Here is a 21,361-nt window from a genome sequence, read left to right as displayed (position 1 = left end):
CTCCTTGGTTCTGAGAGCTTGAGCTTCCGCCTCCAGTCCTGTCTTCTCTGGTTCTTACTCTGGCTGAGTTTGTCCCAGCTTTATATGCTCTATTTTAGTTACATCATAGTGTGAATCTTGTAGAACTATATTAAGTGCTAAGTATATGTACTAAACTAGAGAACTAATAATCACCATGCTAAACTAGATAACCATTGTCTTATCAATTCCACTAAGTTGGCACCTTGTAAGAATCCTTGTTTCATGTACAGAGTTCTGGCCCATAACACATAGTAAGGTGTCCTTGAGAGGAATGGAGTAAAAAATACAACAGCAAGTCATTTACTACAGAAGATTTGTGTGTCTAATGACCTCATCACTAACACTGTCTTCCATTTATTTAAGTGCAATAAAACTGTGGATCTACTCTTGCAGCAAACACAGGCATTTAAGAGATTATGTCATTGTAAGAAGAAAGACAGGATATGAGAGGGACAAAGGTAACGTATGTTGTGGAGTGCTAGATTGATCATATTCTTATAGTCTCCAAGTTTAATAAAAGTGGTGGCCTCAAGACAAGATGATTAGCAGAAGACAATGTCAATAGATTAGAGCATTTTTCCAAGAGGGCACAGCTCTTTGCTAAGTTGGAGGGAAAACTGAGGCAACAGACAAATTGTGTAATAGAAAAAGAGTGGACAACACTTCATATATTCATCTGGGCTAGGATACATGCAAACATCAAGATTGGTTTGATGAAAATGATGGGAAGATTCAGAAGCTGCTAAATGAAAAACAAAAGTTCCAAAGGATTTACCAGCAGTTTACCAGTTCATTAAAAATAAACTACATCAAAAATAAAGTGGTAAGGGAAACTTACTTAGTAACTGGCTTAGTAAGAAGGTAGATGAAATACAGTTTTATGATGATAGTGACAACCCAAAGTACTTGCATTTCAACTGCTCAGTGCTGATAGAGCCACATTGATTAATGATAAGGCCATGATCCTAGCGAGGTTGGCAAATACTGCCATAGGGTTCTCAAAAGACCATCATCAATTAATGCTGAAACTATTGACCTTATAACTCTGGTTGAAGTCAATCTCTCTCTAGCTCCAACTGAAGAAGTGTTTTTGAAAGCCACTCAGTTTCTGTTGTACGGCAAAGCTGGTATTAATACTATTCCACTTGAGATTTACAAGGCAGGAGGTCTACTGCTCATAGAAAAGCTGACTGAAATTTTTTGGGTTATTGAGAAGGGGAACTTATTCCTCAGAAATTCAAGTATTGCTTCCATTGTCCATTTCTATAAAGGTAAAGGAAATAGATTGCCCTAAGACAATCATAGAGGAAATTCTTTCTTCATCACTGCTGACAAGATTCTTGCCAGAATTCTTCTTAATAAACTAATCTTCACCTGGAAGATGATCATCTACCTAAAAGCCAATGTGATTTCAGGAAGGGCTGAAAAAGGATTGATTTTGTATTTGTCCTTCAATTTCAGAAGAAATTCCAGAAGCAAAACAGAGATCTGTACATATTAATCAATTTGACCAAGGTATTGTTAGTCATAAGGGCTTGTGGAAAATTAGGGGTGCCTGGAAAAGTTCATTAGTATTGTGCATTGTTTTCCTGACAGAAAGCTTGCCTAGATTCTAGATAATTGAAGATATTCTCGTGTTTTCCCAGTAACCAATGAAGCGAAGCAGAGCTATGTGATTATGCTATTTAGCATAATGTTTTCAGCAATGTTGTCTGATGCCTTCAATAAGAACAAAAATGGCATTAAGATCAGCCACCATACTAATGAAAAGTTATTTAACTTGAAAAGGCTACAAGCTTGTGGGACCATGGCCAAGTCACTTACCCCAATTATCTCACCCCCCCAAAAAATCTTCAAGGCTATATTAAAGTACAGGGGATGTTGATGCATGGTTTTATTTTGTTTACAAATGATTGTTCACTCAAAACAACAAAGTATGCATCAATTCTCCGCTGTTTGTACTAACTTTGGCCTAATAGTTTAAAGCAAGAAAACACAAGTTTTCCATGACCTAGAATTCATATGTGAAACTTTTGAATTTTGAATACTGTAAAATAAAGTTACTTACTGTAGCAGTATAATTTCAGGGATGTATACATAGATGATGAGGTTGACAGACATTGCCAGAGCTAGTTCAGTGTTTCAAAGGCTCCAAAGTAAAGTACAGGAGAGAAGAGGTAATGAACTGCCTACTAAACCAATGGAGTCACTATGTTGAGCCCATTGTTGTATGCCAGTGAAATCAAAAGCTAAACTACAAAGCATTCAATCTGTATAACTGTATATCTCTTATGGCCATGTATTTTGAATGCCAAATATATCTTAGTCTACATGTATGTTAGCCTATGGACAACTCAAACAAGGAAAAAATGTCCACATGAAAATCAGAAGGGATACAAATACACTCTCAAGATATCTCTGAAGATCTTTAGAAGCAATTGTGAGATGTGAGAGACATTGGAAAAGGACCACCTAGCATTGTTTGCCCACATTCAAGAAGACAATTTGCTCTATGAGCAAAGCAGAATTGCAGTAGCTCAAAAGAAACCTGAAGTACACAAATTTAGTCATATTTGCTCCAAATATTCATGTGAAATATCTGTGTCTGACTTGTGGTACAGCCTTTTGAGCTATTGGTCTATTGGTCTGATCAGGGACAGTCAGACATATCAGACCTTGGCCCTAACATAGGGATATCATTTTTGTCCTCTTTAAGAATGAAGGACAACAACCAATCAATCAACCAGTCAGCCAACACTTGACTGTCCTACATTTACTTTATGATCCAGCTATTCTTATCTACTTACTTGTTCCTTCCACACAATACTCCATCTTCTGCCTTGTTTGTGCCTTTATATAGCCATTCCCCATGAATAGGCTGCTCTCCCTTTCTTATTTAAGTGCCTTTTGACTATTTGCTAAAGCCTAAGGACTTAGGTTTAACTTAATTAACTTAGGTTTAATTAACTTCCATTAATACTTGGAAAGGAACTAAGGATAATTTAGAAATTTAGGGCACTGTACAAAAAAAAAAAAAAAGGCAGGCAAAGCTGGGGATTTTGAACAGCCAGAATGGAGAAAGGGTGTTGGGAGGGCATCATTTTTAAACTGATAAACTATATTTTGATAAATTTTTATCACTTTCTTCTTCTCTTCTTTTCTTCCTCAAACTTTCCCAGGAGAGCCCTTTAATTCTGAAGTTTAAGTCTGGAATTCTATCAATTAGAGATATCTGAGAGCTAAGAAATTAAAACCCTAGGCAGAGTTAAGGCTTGAGAAGGATTGGATTTCAACCATTTATTTTTCATCTCAGTTCTAAATTTAGAAAATCAATCTGGTGAATCTACCTCAATGAAACTGTAACTGATGGAGTGAAAAAACTTAGATCCACCTGGATTAGAGCTCCAGACATCATTAGGGGAAAATTAGAGTAGTTTCCTTTCCAAAGCAGCTCCTTGCCTCAGTTATCCATAATAGTTCCCCAGAAATTCTGGTTTATCTGTGTGCAAGTCATACTGAATACAGCCAATTACATAAATTGCTCACCAATTAATAATATAATTATTATATTTCTTTATATTTATTATTTATATAATTATAATATATGTATATATATAATATAATCATCATATTAATTATTTATATAATATACATTTATCATAACATGTAAATATATAATAAATAAATTTATATTTATTATTATAATTTTATAATTTATTAATTAACAATAAATTATTAATGATAATAATCTGATTAATAAGCAGCATTATAAATGATCATGCCTATCACTAAAGGTCAGGTAAATTTTGTTGCAAATTTTTCTGTTCATATTCCATTATCTTTGAAATACTCAAACCAATTCCTTGTTAGCTAGCTGTTAGCTAGTTAGTTGCCAGGGGATGAAGTAAGAAGAGAAAGAGAGAATATTTTAGCTTTTCTAGAAGTATATACTATTGTAAAAAAAAAAAAGACATGTAACATGATAACCTTGAATACATGATATAATAATCAAACAACCATCAAAACCAAAAATTTATTTATATTTTAAAGTTTAATTCCAATCCTAGCTTTGACAAGAGTCTTCCTGTGATTGTTTCAGGCACTATTCAATTCCCTTCTTTTAAAACTTCCATATCACTAATTATCTAGAGCCTTCAGTTGCCATTTGATGATTTCTTTACCATTCTGAGACTTTATGTTCTGGGAGCAGTAAAATCCATCCCTAGTATTAGGAAAAATCTCAAAGTATACACCATAATATTATCTTTCTACTTAGAGGTAGCCATGTGACACAAAAGATAAAGCTCAGAAGTCGACAAGAATTAAAATGTGACTTCCAACATGTTATCTGTGTGACCTCTGTTTGTCTCAGTTTTCTCAACTACAAAATAAAGATAAAAATAGCATCTATATCCCAGGTTTGTTGTAAGGACCAAGTGAGATGACATTCGTAAAATGCTTGGTAGATAGTAAGCACTTAATGCTTATTCTCCTTCTCCTTCCAATCATCCAGGCTTTCAAGATGTATGTCATCATTCTTGTTTCATCCCTATTTTAGAATGGGGAAAACATGATAATATGAGACAATATCTGTATCATCAAATGCATAATATTTAGAAAGCCTTAACACAGTGCATGGCACTTACATTTGTTAAGTATTTGTTGTCTTTCCTTTCTCTTTTACTCTTTCCATCTAAACAGTTTCTAAGTCTTGTTAAATATACTTCCACAATATGAATTTCACATGTATTCTCTTCTTTTCCCTTACATGATCACTATCCTAATTCCCTCCCAAATAATCTTTCATAAATACTACTTCAATAGCCTTTTAATTGATCTTCTTACTTTTAGCCCAGGGTTCTTAATTGTTTTTGTGTCATAGACTCCCTTGGCAGTCTGGTAAAGTCTGAGACCCTCTTTTCAAAATCATGTTTTTAAATATATAAAATAAAACATACAAAATTACAAAGGAACTCAATTACATTTTCAAAATAGTTTTTTTAATAGTTCAGAGAACTCTTTTCAATCCCCTTTTCAATCTTTCTTCCAAATCACTGTCAAACTAAAATTGCTAAAGCACAGGTCTTATGGTGCCATTCTCCTACTTGAGAAATTCCAATGGGTCTCTTACTTCTAAAATAGTTTACAATGCCTCCATTTGACTTTTGAAGCCATTAGCTATCTGGCTCCCACCTACCTTTCTAGCACGATTGCATATTACTGTACTTTGTATGTTCTGTGTTCCAATCAAATTGGTTTACTTGCTATTTCTTATACAAAATATTTAATCTCCTGTCTTTGTGCCTATCCTCCACATCTAGGACATTTGCCTACCTCATCTCTGTCTCCTGGCTTTCTTCTGGTCTCAGGCCATGCTTCACCTACTACAAGAAGTTTTTCCCAGTCATCTTTTATCTTAGTGCCTTTGCTCCAAAATTATCTATGAGTTATCCTCTCTGTCTCTGTCTCTGTCTCTTTCTCTTTCTCCCTCCCTCTATCTCTCTTTTCCACACACTCTCTGCCTCTCCCACACACATATTCTTGTATAGTTGTCTTCTCCATCAAAGCTCTTTAAAAACAGGGACTGTCTTTTACATCTCTTTGTATCTACATTCCTTAACATATAATTGGTGCTAGACCTTGATGCCCTGCATTGTTAGTGCCCTTTCTACCCAGAAATTATTTTGTAGATACCTTATATTTCATTTTCCTGTGCATGTTGTCTTTTCCATCATAGAGTATAAGTTCCTTCAAGACAGAACTAGCTTAGTGTTTGGTACATTTGCTTAATAAATGATTTAAAATATTCAGTTGCATTTTACTAACATATTCAGGGGGGGCATCATATTCCTATGTGAAATCACAAGAATGACCTTATCTAGTTGTGGAAAATTAATTCTAGAATAAGATTCCTTTGGAATAAGAGAAAAAAAATTCCTGGGAACCCATTTGTAAACTTTTTTATTTGGTAAGCAGTAACATTTCTTCTGTTTTTAAAATATGTAATTTTCTCCTAAAGACTATAGAAAAATGTTTGGGCTGAATTTAGTTTCACTCCTCTCCAAATCTACATCTCAAGCAAAGTTTTTCCCAGTTCTTACTACTGGCCAAACACTAGCTCAGAGAATGAAATTCATCATAAGACGGGGAAAGAGAAAAAAAAAAAATTACATGTAATTGGCTAAGATTATCCCATATGAGAAAGGAAAAGAGGAAGTGTATTTTCAGTGACAATTACTTTAACAAAATTAACATAAAAAGAAAAAAAAAGTTTCATTCTGAAGCTCACTGCTTTTCTTGTTATTCACATTGATCTGAAATCCCCCAATAAAAGAGAGATGATGTAGGTAAATGGATGACACAAAAATAAAAAGGTTCACAACCCCAGGAATTCTGGGAGTTTAACTGAGGATAAGCTCAACATGATATCTTATTGCCAAAACAGTCACTAAGAAATATCAAGTAACAGACTAGCTACTTAAAGGCTCAAGCTTCTTAGTAAGGAGACAATTCTGTTACCCAATGCTTTCTCAGTAGTTACATTCAGTTAAATAGGATTCAATGAAATTGAAATGATGTAATTGATTAAAAGAATGCTTGGTGATAAAAAACAAATTTTTTTATTCTCTTTATCTTTTTATGCCTGACATAATTTTCTTTCTTCTTTGTAATTTCATTGATTTGTGATAAATCTATAAAAGTTTGTAGAATTCACTCTAGCAATCAATATAAAACATCCTTAGGAAAAATATTGTAGCTTTCTTCTTCTATTATCCCTTATTAACTGCAATGATTTGATAGGGAACCTATTTCTGGCTTCCAATCCAATTTCATCTGCAAGATAATGTTATTTTTATACCAAGGCACAGGAAAAGTTGTGATAGGAAAAAAGGATAGGTAAGAAAGCAGATATTATGAATAAATATTACAAATAACTTAAAACTTTTGTCACAAGTCCACTCTATTGACAAAATAATTATAAAAAAAGCTGGTTCCTCTATTTCCTCTATCTTATACTACTCTTTTGAGAAAACCTTATAGAAAATCAGAACTGACTTCTGAAAATGCACCATTTTGAGATCAATATGGGTTCAGAGCTGGTCTCTATGTTAATTATTGTTTAAAGATTAAAGAAAAGATATATCAGATTCTCCCAAAGCATCCTTACAATCCATAGGAACCATTTTCTAAAACCTTTGAGGGTCTCACTCCAATGACTCCTTACTCCCATATTCCTGAAGAAGATCAAATAGCTATACACAAGGACAAGAATTATGGGAGAGGAAAAGTGATCATAGAGATTTATCACATAGCAACACATAAAGCTTTATCATCCTTGTAAATAGAAAAGAAAGAATTTAGAAGTGAATACTTTAGAAATCAATGACCTGCACAGAGAAAGAGGTTAAATAGGCTATCATTGAAATAGAATCAGCATAAGATCTTCCTCTCAAAGCAAAAGCCCACTTCCCACTATTAGCTTACCAGCAGCTCTGTCCTTCACAATCCTCCCTGGATCATGACTTGTTGATTCCTACTAAATCCATCTCCTGCTTCTAGGCCTGGGAACTCAATGGGCCACCATTAGGATCTGATGCAAATTGAAGATGTAAAGGTGATTTGCTGTTTGATTCTTGATGGCCTGGAAAAAAATATGAAGTTTGAAAGGGCATAGAAGAAAAAATAAATAAAGAAAAAAGAAACCTTGTGACAAGTTTACTATTTCTTGGGCCTTATAAGGCCCTCATATGAGGTTTGAAATGGTTTTTGTAAGAATGGGATTCATATAAGAAAAAAGAAGATGAGGGAAAAAGGGAATAATACAGGAATAGAGAAATCAAGTTGGGCAAAGATAGTGGAAAGAACATGCATACCATATTCAGACAACAAAGAATAGGACAATCTGGCTGAAAAGTTTTCTTAGGAGAGTACTGGGAGAAACTGCTGGAGGAATAGGCTAGTTTTAGAATTTGGAAGATCTTTCATACCAATGTAAGGAATTTAAACCTAATACTGATGACTGAATGTTAAAAGATTTGACCTTATGGGAAACAGGAAAGCAGATAGAGTAGGAAAATGATCCTGGGTGCCATGCATTGTTCAGCTGGGAAAGAGGCAAGGAAATTGCTAGTTCAGAGGCAAGATAATAAGATGTGCACAATTATAGTACAGTTATTTTTTCTACATTGCAATTTTGCCCTTCATATTTGCCCTTCAATATATTGTGGGTGGGCATAAGAAATTGAGAGTTTTTTTTGGGGGGGTTGTGGAAGCCATGTATAATATGTGAAGTCCAACAGATGATACAAAAAAAAAGTTTAGAAACTCAAAGATGCATAAAATATATGTGCACTGTATAATATCAACATTTTATTTCTTAATACAACAAATATACATAATTCCTTTTTAAAAGTTAAACTATAACCAAATGCTTATCCCAAATTTTTCAATAAGGTACTGTAAATACTTCCATAAAATAAAAAGAAAAAAAATTCAGATTTCTTCTTCTCTGTTACAAGGAGAAGGGAAAAATTTTTTTTTTACATAGATTTTCCAGATCATGGTAGAGTTGCATTCCTAATACCAGCAATGTAGAAAGGGTACCTGGACTAACTGAAATGGATTGGAAGGAACAGATAGATTAGAGATTCATCCTGAAGGACTAAATATAAGAGTTTAGGAAGAAGGAACAACGACAACTCCAAAATCCCAAATCTGAATGAGTAAAAGCAAAATGACACTATTAAAAGAATACATGTGGCTAGAGGGTGAACACATTCTAGAGAATGGTGAAAATAAAATAAAATTCACCTTTAAATACTGTTGAGTTTGAAGTGATGGTAAAGTATGTAAGCAGAAATTTCCAGCAGGCACCAGGAGAGGTGGGATTGAAGACTGACTTCAGAGGGAGGTAGGAATGGAATTTGATAAAATAGCACCTTGGGAGTTTGCCTTTCTGAAAGAGCAGAATTTGAGAAAAGTTGTTTAGAATAGGAAGATTACTCTCTGATTTGTCATTAGGTTTCTAAACCTGTTTTCTGGTCAAATTGTTCATCCAGTTTTTTAGAAGACTAAGTAGACTAGATTACTTGTTTCCTGAGTCTATCTGCAGAATCCTTAAGTAGTTAAAATTCCATGCTCATTTACATTTAGTGTTTAACTTGTATTTCTTAATGTTTAAGAAATACCGCTATGAATAACAGAATAGTTAAGCCAATATCAGTTAAGTACATAGTCCCTTAAGAGTTATTAAGCACAGCTCATAGCCATATTTTAAACCTACTAAGTGGTAAAGAGTTACTTTTTATTTATAATAGATTTGAAGTCTTCAATATTTGACCATCCAAGAATAAATGCAGTAACAACTTAATTTATGGGTTACTTGACAAAGAAAAAAAATTGATTAATACTTTTAGGAATGCTAGGATTAAAACTTCAAAGCAAGTTCAAGACTGTTAACTTATGAGCTCTCACATTGACTTGATACATGTAGTTTTTATGACAACAGACCATGGAGTATAGAGTATAGGCAAGTATAAGTGATGAAAATGGAGGGATGGGCAACTGATAGGATGAGAAATTCTATAAAAGAAAATACCCAACTGTGGAAACAATTAATAAAAATGACATTTATTTAATACTTTGGTTTTGCAAAGTGTTTTACATATATTCATTCGATTCTGACAATAATTTTGTGAGATAAGATCATTATCTTATCTCAATTTTACAGTGAAGAAATTAAGGCAAAACACTGAGTATTGGGGTAGTATTTGCCTGTTCTTAATCCTTATCATTGACTAGCATTTAACACTGTTCATCTTGTACTCTTCTTGGATTCTCTCTATTATCTAGATTTTAGTGATATTGTTCACTCCTAGTTCCCCTCCAATTTGTCTGAATACTTTTCAGTTTCCTTTGCTAGTCTTTCATCCAGGTCATATCCATTAATAATATGGGTCCTTCAAGTTTCTGCCAAGGGTACTTTTTTTTTCCTTTTCCCTCTATACTTTTACTTGATGATCTCATCATCTCTTATGAGTTAAATTATTCTATGTAAATGATTCCCAGATCTAGTCTTTCTGTTGATCTCTAGTTCCATATCATTCTTTTTGGACATTTCAAAGTGAATATCCCATCTCAAAATCAACATATATAACACAGAGCTCATTATCTCCACTCCCCACTCCCTAATTCCTCCCCCTTCTTAATTTTCCTATTACAATGAAGGACATAATTACCTTTCCAGACATACAAAATTACAATTTATGTCATCTATGATTCCTCATTTTCATTAAATTCATTGCTAAATCTTGTCATTTCCACCTTTACAACATATATCATATGCCCCCTTTTTTTCCATTCACATAGCTACCACTTCCTTCAGGCCTTCATCCCCTCTTATCTGAGTTCCTATTCCTATTCCTTCTTATTGGAAAGCTCAAATAGCTTCCTGTAGAAAGCCTTTCCTCATTGTAATTTATGTTAACTGACAAAGTGGTTTTCTAAAGTTTAGGCCTGATCATGTCAACTTTCTGATCCATTTACCCCATATTATCTTCATAGTCAAACATAATAGCTAAAAGTAGTAACATCTAATATTTTTATAATGCTAGTCATTGCGCTAAACATATTGTCAATATTATCTCAATTTTCACAACAACCATGGGAAGCAGATGTTATTATTATCCCTATTTTATAGATGAACTCTTCTATTTGGTATTTAAAGATTTTTCACAAGTTGAACCCTTCCTATTCCTCTGGTCTTTTAGCTATAATCTCCCTGCCATGTACTTAACAGTTTAGCTACTCTAAACTACTTTCTGGATCCTCAGCTGTGACCTTCCATTTCCCAATTTTGCAAAGGCCATTCCCCATGATTATTGCCCTTCTAATCTTCACTTCATACTTTCCATGATTTTCTTTGACTTGGATCAAATGCCATTCTCTTCAGGAGTCTTTTTCCACTCAGTATCTTCTCCCCATCTACTTGTACCTTTTCCTCTCAGATAAACTTTATTTTATTCTCTTTAAATCTGATGTGCTCCTTGCTAACATATCTTCCCCATGAGAATGTAAGCTCCTTGTGGAAAGGAATCCTATTTTAATCTTGCTTTGAATCTCCAATACCTAGCATACAAGCACTTACTACAACCTTACTGACTGATTCATTTTGAATCCAATTTTTTTCTATTTTACCATTGTTTCTCTTGGAAATCAGATAACTATATTTTAAATGCTCTACCTAATGGATAGAGAACTGGCCACCCCTAACACATACCTGCTGTGTGACCTTGAGTCAAACTCTTAATTTTGAGAGGTTCTAGACCAGTAATCTCAAACTCAAATAGATCCTGGCCAATGAGTGGAAATGTTATTGGAGGAAGTGAATTACTTCAACCTTGACATCTCTCTATAGATAAAACAAAACAGTTAAAAGAAACTTCAACTAAATAAAATGGTTAATAGGGAAATTTTGGGGCAGGTTAACTAAAGCAATTCATTTTACTGCATATCCAAAGTCAGCAAAAAAAATCTCATTTCATAGGGGCATTTGCTTATCTCTGATCAAAATACTCACACTAAATATTTGCAAAAAGACATTATGAATATGTTTGATTTAAATACAAACTTCTGTTCTGAGATGAAGAGAGAGGGACAAATTCTCCAAAAAAGTCAATCAGTACCTCCAAATTAAATCAACACATACTTTCATCATCTATGGCTAAAATGTAAAAAAGTGAGAATATGTAAGGATCATAACAATTATGTTGGAAAACATTTAAAGACTTAGAGAAAGCAAAGATTTTTAGATTATATATATGCTTTATGAACACACATCATTATATACTTTTTTGTATGTGTAAAAATAATTAGGAAATGCTGGCCATGATAAGCACCAAGTAACATAATTGAAAATTAAATTGATATTCACTACATATATATTGCTTGCCTCCTCAATGGGTAGGGGAGAGGCTAGAGGAAAGAAGAGAACTTGGTACTGAAACGTTTTAAAAATGAATGTTAAAATAATGTGTAATTACAAAAAATAAAATTTTAATACATAGGAAATAACTCATTACTGATTTGAAAAGTATTCTTGAATCAATTTTTTATATACAGCCAGATCATACATTTTTAGAACATAAAACAAAACAAAACAAAACAAAAAAAACTAAAAGGGATTAAAAATTAATAAAAGAGGTGTCCTGTAGCTAAATTCCAACTTGAGCTATTTAAATAGGATATTGATACCATAATGGGACACATATGGAAAAAGGAATATTGCTACTGATTATAACAATTTCACACTCAAGTTTTAACCATTAAAAATTTATTCCATGGAAAATAAGCAAACTGACATAGCAAATACTTAATATGTTCCCAAGAGGAAGCCAAAGGTAACATGCTTTAAAATATAAATTTATAAATAAATAAATAAAATAAAATATAATTTTATTTTTAAATTATGGAAAAGATGATAGAAGATTATGAACCTAATTGTCTCAGAAAATAGATAAAAACAATTGAGGGAAATACCCATTAAAAGAAAGTATGCTCCCTTCTCCCCCAAAAAACCATGAAACTAGAAAAAAATCACATTAATAATGATACTACCAAGAAAATTAAAAAAACATATACAATCTAATTGGCTTCTAGGCTCTCTTATAGACTACCAGACCCTAGGAATTTGTAGTAATTTTCTCACTTCCTTTCATTTTCCTTGGTGATATGCTAGAGTCAACACTGAGTAAGAACAAAATGAATTATAAAAGTATGTTTTGGAGCCACCCCATGCCTCCAAATTGGACCTGATTCACATAAGCCCAGAATTTAAGGTACTTGACCATGGTTATATTTAAAAGATTTTAGTTATAATATTGCTTTCCCCAGTTTGGACAAAGGATACCACTCCCAACTCTACAGGTGAATAAAAAGGTCTATCATGATGAGATTACAGAAATTCACCTAGTTCAAAGTAAATAAGGCTCTCCCAAAAGTTCTCTCTTTTCCAAAAAAACATACATTTATTACTTATAATCAATGACCTTTTTAGAAATGAATCTATCAAAGATGAGTTAATTAATGGACAATAGTTCATAGGATCATCAATTTAGAGCTGGAAGAGACTCTCACGGTTCAAATCTTTAATCTTACACATGAAAAAATGAAGAGTGTGGTAACAAACAGAAAGAAGAAAAGGACTTCATATTGACTTATAAACACATAAATCAGCATTATCAGTGTTATTTTCTATTTTTATTTTGTTAAACATTTCCCAATTATGTTTTAGTCTGCTTTGGGAAAACATGAGGAGGGAAAAAGTGAAATGAGAAAGAGGACAATCAGGAAAAAGAATAGGATGAGGTAATTATAACCATGAATGTGAATGGGATGAACTCTCCCATAAAATGGAAGTGAATAGCAGAATGAGTCAAAAAAAAAAAAGAATTCTAAAATGTTATTTACAAGAAGCAGACTTGAAGCAGAGAAAAAACAGAGTAAAGATAAGGGGCTGGATCAGAATCTATTCTGCTTCAGATGTGGTTAAAAAATGCAGGGTTAGTATCTCAGATAAAGCAAGGCAAAAACCTAATTAAATGAGAAAAGGAAGGAAACTATATCTTGCTAAATGGTACCATAGAAAAATCAAATAATATCAGTACTAAACATATATGCACTAAGTGGTAAAGCATCCAAGTTCTTAAAGAAGAAGTTAAGTGAATTAAAAGCAGAAATAGATAGGGAAACTATACTGGAGGGACCTAAACCTTTCCCTCTCAGAACTTGATAATTCCTTGTAAAACTAAACAAGAAAGGAACTCAAAAGGCTAGTAGAATGTTTTAAAAAAATGTTAGATATGACAGACCTTTGGAGAAAACTAAATGGGAACAGAAGGAAATTATAACTTTTCTTAGCAGTCCATGCCACTTACAAATAATAAACCATGTTATTAAGGTATAGAACCCTCAAAATGAAATGTAAAAAGGCAGAGATTTTAAATGTATTCAGATTATAATGCAGTAAAAATTTCATTCAAAAAAGGACAGGTATATAGATAAAAAAAATTAATTGTAAACTAAATAATTAATCCTAAAAAATAAGTGAGTCAAAAAACAAACAATAGAAGCAATAAATAATTTCATTAAAGAGAGTGACAATGACAACAATGAGACAAAATATCAAAATTTATGGGATACAGCCAAAGCAGTTTTTAAGGAAAATTTATTACTCTAAATTTTTACACCAACAAAATGGAAAAAGAACAGATCGATGAATTAGGCATTCAACTAAAAAAAAAATCCTGAAAAATCAAAGATGAGATTAATAAGATTGAAAGCAAATAAATAGATGCATGAACTATTTATCTAATACACAAATCTAGGAGCTGGTTTTAAGGAAAAAATAAGATAGATTTGTTAATTTAATTAAATATTATTGGACTACCAATAATTAAATTTAACTTAATAAATTTAACTCTATAAGTTTTTAAAAAGAGTATAAATACCATATTTCAAGAAATTATCAAGGAAAACTGCCTTACTCTCTTAGATCTAAAGAATAAAATAAAAATCAAAAGAATCCAATAATCACCTTCTGAAAGAGATCTTAAAATGAAAACTCCAGGAATATCATAGCCAAATACCCAAACTCCCAGGTGAAGAGTAAATACTTCAAGTGGCCAGAAAGAAACAATTCAAATACTGTTGAAGCTACAATCAGGTTTACACAAGATTTAGTAGCTTCTGAATTAAAGGAATAGAGGGTTTGCAATATTACATTCCAGAAGGCAAAGAATATTATAACAAAGAATAACCTATTCACAAATTTGACTATGATCTTTCAATGGGGAAAATGGACATTTAATGAACTAGATGATTTTCAATCCTTCCTGATGGAAAGACCAAATCTGAATAGAAAATTTGACAAATACAACACTCAAGACAAGCATAAAAAAGTAAATATGAAAGAATAATCATAAGGTAAATTGTTTACATTTCTAAATTAGAAGACAGTACACATAAATCCTAAGAACTCTATCATTAGGGCAATTTAAAAGGAGTTTACATAGGCAAAGATGATGGTCATGAATTATGTATGTTGGGATGGTCTCAAAAAAAGCAAAGGGGTAAGAAAAGAGGATGCACTAAGTGAAGGGGAAAAGGAGACGTATTATAGGGAATTTTTTCTCCACATAAAACAGACATGCAACAAAAAGCTTTTATAGGAAAGGAGACAATGGAGAGATGATGGGCAATGTTTGAACTTCACTCTCATCAAAATTAGTTCAAAGAGGAAAGAATATATAAATTCATTCAGTAGTGATCCAATAGGAGGGAAAGGAAATAAAAGAAAAGAAAAGGAAGGGACATGACAAAAGGGAGTACCCCTTAAGGAAGGCAGTCATTAGAAGGAAAATAGATTTTTGAGGAGGAAGTAAATGGGATTGAAGGAAAAACATTATTAATAATTATAGCTGTGGATGTGAATGGGATAAGTTTACCCATAAAAATGGAATGAGATAGAATGAATTAGAAAAAGCAAACCTAATTAAAAGTATTTATCAGGAAAAGTACATTTTGCTAAAAGGTACCATGGACAACAAAGAAATATCAAAACTTTTTACAACAAACTTCTCTGATAAATTCCTTATTTCTCTATTATATGCTAAGCATAAAAATGAGTCAAATTAATAAAAATGAGAGCTATTTCCCAGGACATGTCCCAAAGGACATAAACAGGCAGTTTTTGGAAGAAGAAATAAAAACTATTTATAGACATATAAAAAAGCTCTATCACTATTGATTAGAGAAAGGCAAAATAAAACAACTCTGAGATACCAACTCACACCTATCAGAAATGACAAATGTTGGGAATAAAGGGAAAATTGGTACACAAATGAATTGTTGGTAGAGTAGTGAATTGGTTTCACTATGCTGCAGAACTATACTGACTATAAACCATACATACCCTGTGATCTAGCAATACCACTACTGAGGCTATATCCTAAAGAGATAAAAGAAAAGGGAATTTGTACAAAAATATTTATCACAACTTTTTTTCCCCTTAAGGTGAAGAATTGAAAACCAAAGGGTGTGCTTATTAATTGGGAAATGGCTGAACAAGTTGTGGCATATGATTGTGATGGAGAAATGTGGTATTGTGCTAGGGGAAATGACAAGTGAGATGATTTCAGAAAATCATGGAAAGATGTAAAGGAACTGCTGCAAAGGAAAGTGAGAAGAACTAGGAGATCACTGTGCACAGTAATGATATAATGTAATAATGATCAACTCTTGTCTGTTCTGATCAATACAGTGATCCACAACAATTCCAAAAGACTCATGATAAAAATAAATGCTATCCATATCCGGAGAGAGAACTGATGAACTCTGAGTGTAAACTAGAATATAATTTTCTTACTTTTAAATTGTTCTTATTTTTTAAAAATATGACTTTATATAAATAACTGATATATAGCTTGCCTCCTCAGTGAGAAGATGGGATAGGAGGGAGAGAAGGAATTTGTAATTCAAAACTTAAAAATGTTAAAAATAAATTACAAATTTAAAATATTTTAAACATAAAATAGTGATTTAATAAACTTAATATATTTCATTCTAATGATCTAATTAAGATAAGAAAAATAATAAATAGAAAAGAAATTTTTTAAAATTAATTTTCCTTATCCAGGCTGCAAGTGTAGTGACAGCTTCCAGACTCAATCCCACTGGTAGGCATGAAAAATTTGACTTGTTTTCTTTCTGTCCTGGGCTCATTCTTCCTTCATCTTGGTGTCCACCTCCCATCTATCTCTTCAATTCCCTAGAGCTCATTATATTGGTGCCAGACTCAGTGTGGTCACAGATTGGCTTTTGCTCTAGCTCAGGTCAGATTTCCTAAGGGTTGTGAGATCTACTAGTGTGATATAATGTTATCTGGAACTCCTGGATCTCAACAGTTCTATGATTTGGACTGTGATATATTGTATTATAATTTTGGTTGTTCAGCTATATCCACTGTTTGTGACTCCATTTGGGATTTTCATGATAAAGACACAGGAGGGGTTTTCCATTTCCTTCTCCAATTCATTTTACAGATGAAGAAAATGAGGCAAACAGGATTAAGTGACTTGGCCAAGATGGCAGAGAAGATACATGCGAATTTCTAAGCTCCCTTCTACCCTCAATACCAACTAGTTAAATCAGCCTCAAAAATAACACTGGACTGATAAAAACCACAAGGGTTAGAAGCACAACTTACCAGCCGAAGAGAATCTGGAATTTCGACAGAAAAGGTTGATTCCAAGGGGAGGAAAAAAAAGACGGGCACAGACAGGGTTGGACTAGGGACTAGTACATTGTGCCAAACAGGCTGGGAAGAACTCTGGGATCAGAGAAGCCATTGAGATAGAGGAATCTGGCATAGGCTGATAGCTCTACTTTGCTTGTAAAACAGCAGATCAGAAGAGAAATCAAAGCCACTTTGAAATAAAAAGCCAGAAAATATAACCGCCCCAAACCAGAAGTGACCCAAAACTGATCTCGGCACAGCTGTGCAGCCGCCTTTTGCTATACAGGGCTTTTCCTTGGGGCAGTTAAGTATCTGAACAGTGGAGGACACAGCCCGAGGCAGCCTCTAATCCACATAGTGTGGGGCTCAGCCTGAGGCAGTGGAATTCACACAGTAGCAAAACTCCCACAGCAGCAACTGTGCTTCCTGGGCAGAGACTTCTGGTTTGAGCGCAGGGGCTTTTCACGTGTCAGCTGCTAATATCCACAGCCCGACGGGAAGCTTTAGCTGGGGTTTGTGACACTTTTACTGTTCAGCCTCTAGCCTCAGTGCCATTACTAGGCCACACAGTAGGGGTCCTTCAGTGGGCACATCTCGCAACACAGCCATGCTAACCACCTCTGAGTCATTGGGGGCAGGGGAACTCTCTCCCAGAGCTCTCTCATAGCCCAGTCACAATTTTGCTCCTTTCCATCCTATCTGGGAGGAAGCTGGTAAATATCCTACCCAAGGGGCAGACCCCCACAGAGTTTTAACAATGAGTAAGAAATTGAAGAGAATGATTGACACCTTCTATATAGAGAAAGAACGGGTATCCAACCCCAAGGATGCTAACAGCAGATAGTCTCCAGATAACACCCTAAAAGGGAAAGATGCCTGCTCCCCATCACATAACTCTCTCCTAGAAGAGACTGTTAAAAAGTTAAGAGAGTTTGAAGAAAAATGGGGAAAGGAAAGAGAAGCTATTCTAGAGAATAACAACGTCCCGAAATTTGAGTTGGAAAAAATAAAGACTTCACAGGAGATGCAGGGAAACAAAATTTGTGAATTAGAAAAGGTTAAAAAATCACAGGAAAGTAGGATTTCTGAATTGGAAAAGATAAAAAAATTCCCAAAAAAGTAGGATTTGTGATTTGGAAAGAAAAAATAACTCACTAAAAAAAAAAAATAGTGAAATGGAACAAAAAATCTCAACAAAGCAAAATAATTCATTTAAAAACTCAATTGGATATATACAAAAAGAGCTAAAAAATGTGAATGAAGAAAATAACTCATTAAAAATCAGGACTGAACAAATAGAAATGAATGATTCATTGAGAAACCAAGAATCATTCAAACAAAACAACAACAAAAAAATAAAATGGAAAGCTGGAGAATAACGTCAAATATTTACTGGGAAAATCTATAGACCTGGAAAATAGATCTAGGAGAGATAATCTGAGGATCATTGGACTTCCTGAAAATTATGATAAAAAAAAAGAGCCTAGATTCTATTTTACAGGAAATCATCAAAGAGAACTGTCCAGAGATAATAGAAACAGAAGGGAAAATAGGCATCAAAAGAATTCATCGAACACCTTCTGAAAAAGACCCTAAAAAATAATTCCATGGAACATTGTGGCTAAGTTGCTGAACTACCAAACTAAGGAAAAAATATTGCAAGCAGCGAGGAAAAAACAAATCAAATATAAAGGTGCCACAATAAGGGTCACTCAAGATCTGGCTGCCTCCACATTAAAGGATCGAAGGGCCTGGAACCTGATATTCTGAAAGGCAAAAGAAATAGGATTGCAACCAAGAATAAACTACCCAGCTAAGTTTAGCATTTTCTTCCATGGAAGAAGATGGACCTTTAATGAAACAGAGGAATTCCATTTGTTTCTAAGAAAAAAAAAACTAGACTTAAACAAAAAATTTGATCTACATGCACAAGATTGAAGAGAAGCAGAAAAAGGTAAAAAGAACTCTTGAGAACTATATTTCTGTTGTGAATATACAGAGAGTCCACATGGATAATTTGATTTTACTGATATAACATAAAAAAAGGGAAGTAGTAAAGGGAAGGGGATAGTATCAGAAAATGGCAAAGGAGAGATAAAAAGAGGGAAACTACATCCCAGGAAGAGGCAAAGAAAATTTATCACATCTGAGGGAATTTAGAAAGGGGGAGGAATATTGTGTGAATCTTGCTCTCATCAGAGTAGGCTCAAAGAGTAAATATTTGACATATTTGTTTTTCAGAGAATTCTCTCTCACCTCATTAAAAGGGGGGAAAAGAAAAGGGAAAAGGAAAAGAGGAATAAGGGAAGGATACAAGAAAGGGGAAGGGACTTAAAAGGAGGGGGGAGGGATACTAAAAAGGGAGGGCTGTGCGTCACAAGTGGGGTCCATAAATTCAATACTGGAGAAAGGGTTCAGGGGGGAGAAGGGGAAAGAAAGCATAAGCAGGGAATAATATGATGGCGGGAAATACAGAATTAGTCATTTTAACTGTAAATGGGAATGGGATGAACTCTCCCATTAAGCAGAGGCGGATAGCAGACTGGATCAAAAGTCAGAACCCTATATGTTGTTTACAGGAAACACATTTAAAGCAGGGAGATACATAGAGAGTAAAGGTAAAAGGCTGGAGCAGAATCTATTATGCTTCAGGTGAAGCCAAAAAAGCAGGGGTTGCCATCCTTATCTCAGATCAAGCAAAAGCAGAAATTTATCTAATTAAAAGATATAAGGAAAGAAACTATATCCTGCTAAAAGGTAGCATAGACAATGAAGTCATATCAATACTAAACATACATGCACCAAGTGGTATAGCATCTAACTTCCTAAAGGAGAAGTTAAGAGAGTTGCAAGAAGAAATAGACAGCAAAACTATAATAGTGGTAGATCTCAACCTTGCACTCTCAGAATTAGATAAATCAAACCATATCCAGGCCAAACATTCTATCTACTGTAGATTCTACAAATCATGGGCCGAAAGACTCTGTACTTTCTGAGAGAGCAAGGCAGCAGCCCAGTTAAGCATGAGACTAATGAAATTATATGGTATAGAAATGAGGTAGAAATTGTAGGTGCTCATTGAAAAATAAGCTTAAACAATGGAAGTTCTAGTAGATGGGTTCATCCTGTACAGGCATCATATCTTGTGAAGAGCTAGACCAAACAACTTGCTCAGCCCAATGTAATGTGAATCTTTTGAGGATGTAGTCCAGCAGCCAAACCACCTGTTTGGCCCCAGAACAGCAAAAGATCAACACTATTCATTTAGCTGAAACATTATACAATATGAGGTGCCAGTCCAATCTAGGAGTGGAAAGACTCATCCATCACTAACAAAAATATTCAGCCTTACCAGGAGGACTACTGAAGAAAGAAAGGACATGCTGTAGTTCTGAAGCTATGGGTTCCCTTGGATACATATGTTCTTAACACATGTGCCTCACTACCACTGTGTTTTACATTTCTACCCATATTCTTTCCTTTAGATAGAATATTTGTGAGAGAGAGTACTTCTTAGAGCAGTAGTATATAAAATATAGCATTCCACATTCTATGGGATTCTAAGGTTTTGAATTAGCTCAACTGCATATGAAAAGACATCAGAGACAATGAACTAGTCCTCTGGAGTAACAGCCCAATTCTTTTTACCTCTAGCCACTGATTTCCATTAAGAACAAAGAGAATCTGGGATATGTCTGAGGATGACAGAGAGTACCCAATTCTGACTGAACCAAGAACTATTGTTGAAAAGGAAAAGCTTCACTTCTCCCACTTTCCACTGACTTCTGAGCTGAGATCCAGAAAAGATTAAACTGGAGAGAATTCTACAAGATTTTAAGTTTCCCAGGAAGAGATAATTTTAAAAAGCATTTTATATAGGGGAAGTAAACCTAAATATTATCAAACCATAAAACAAAAGACTTGAGAACATGGAGAATCATATGTAGAGCTAAAAAAAAAGAAAATATAAAGGAAATATGGAAGTAAAATTAAAGTTTTCAATATCACATATAACTGTAAAGGGCTAGAACTGAGCAAATGCATTTG

The 21,361-nt window shown here is 33.9% G+C and overlaps 1 protein-coding gene across 5 annotated transcripts in view; it reads right to left on the bottom strand.

Annotated features, from left to right (window-relative positions):
- TET2 (tet methylcytosine dioxygenase 2) overlaps nucleotides 1-21,361 on the bottom strand; it is a 185,375-nt gene that overhangs the window by 125,468 nt on the left and 38,546 nt on the right. For 3 of the 5 annotated variants that reach the window (XM_074274591.1, XM_074274589.1, XM_074274587.1), the window contains 2 exons: nucleotides 8,833-8,977; nucleotides 7,507-7,663 (listed from right to left, as the gene is read on the bottom strand). The gene's annotated coding sequence lies outside the window, so the exon portion shown is untranslated. Of the gene's footprint in view, nucleotides 1-7,506; nucleotides 7,664-8,832; nucleotides 8,978-11,299; nucleotides 11,432-21,361 lie in introns of all 5 variants that reach the window. The other 2 variants (XM_074274588.1, XM_074274590.1) reach the window with 2 other exon arrangements.

The sequence above is a fragment of the Sminthopsis crassicaudata genome, chromosome 6, assembly GCF_048593235.1.
Source record: "Sminthopsis crassicaudata isolate SCR6 chromosome 6, ASM4859323v1, whole genome shotgun sequence".
In the NCBI taxonomy this organism is placed as follows: Eukaryota; Metazoa; Chordata; class Mammalia; order Dasyuromorphia; family Dasyuridae; genus Sminthopsis; species Sminthopsis crassicaudata.
The sequence above is the reverse complement of the archived record's forward strand: the minus strand, read 5'-3'. Positions and strand labels throughout refer to the sequence as shown.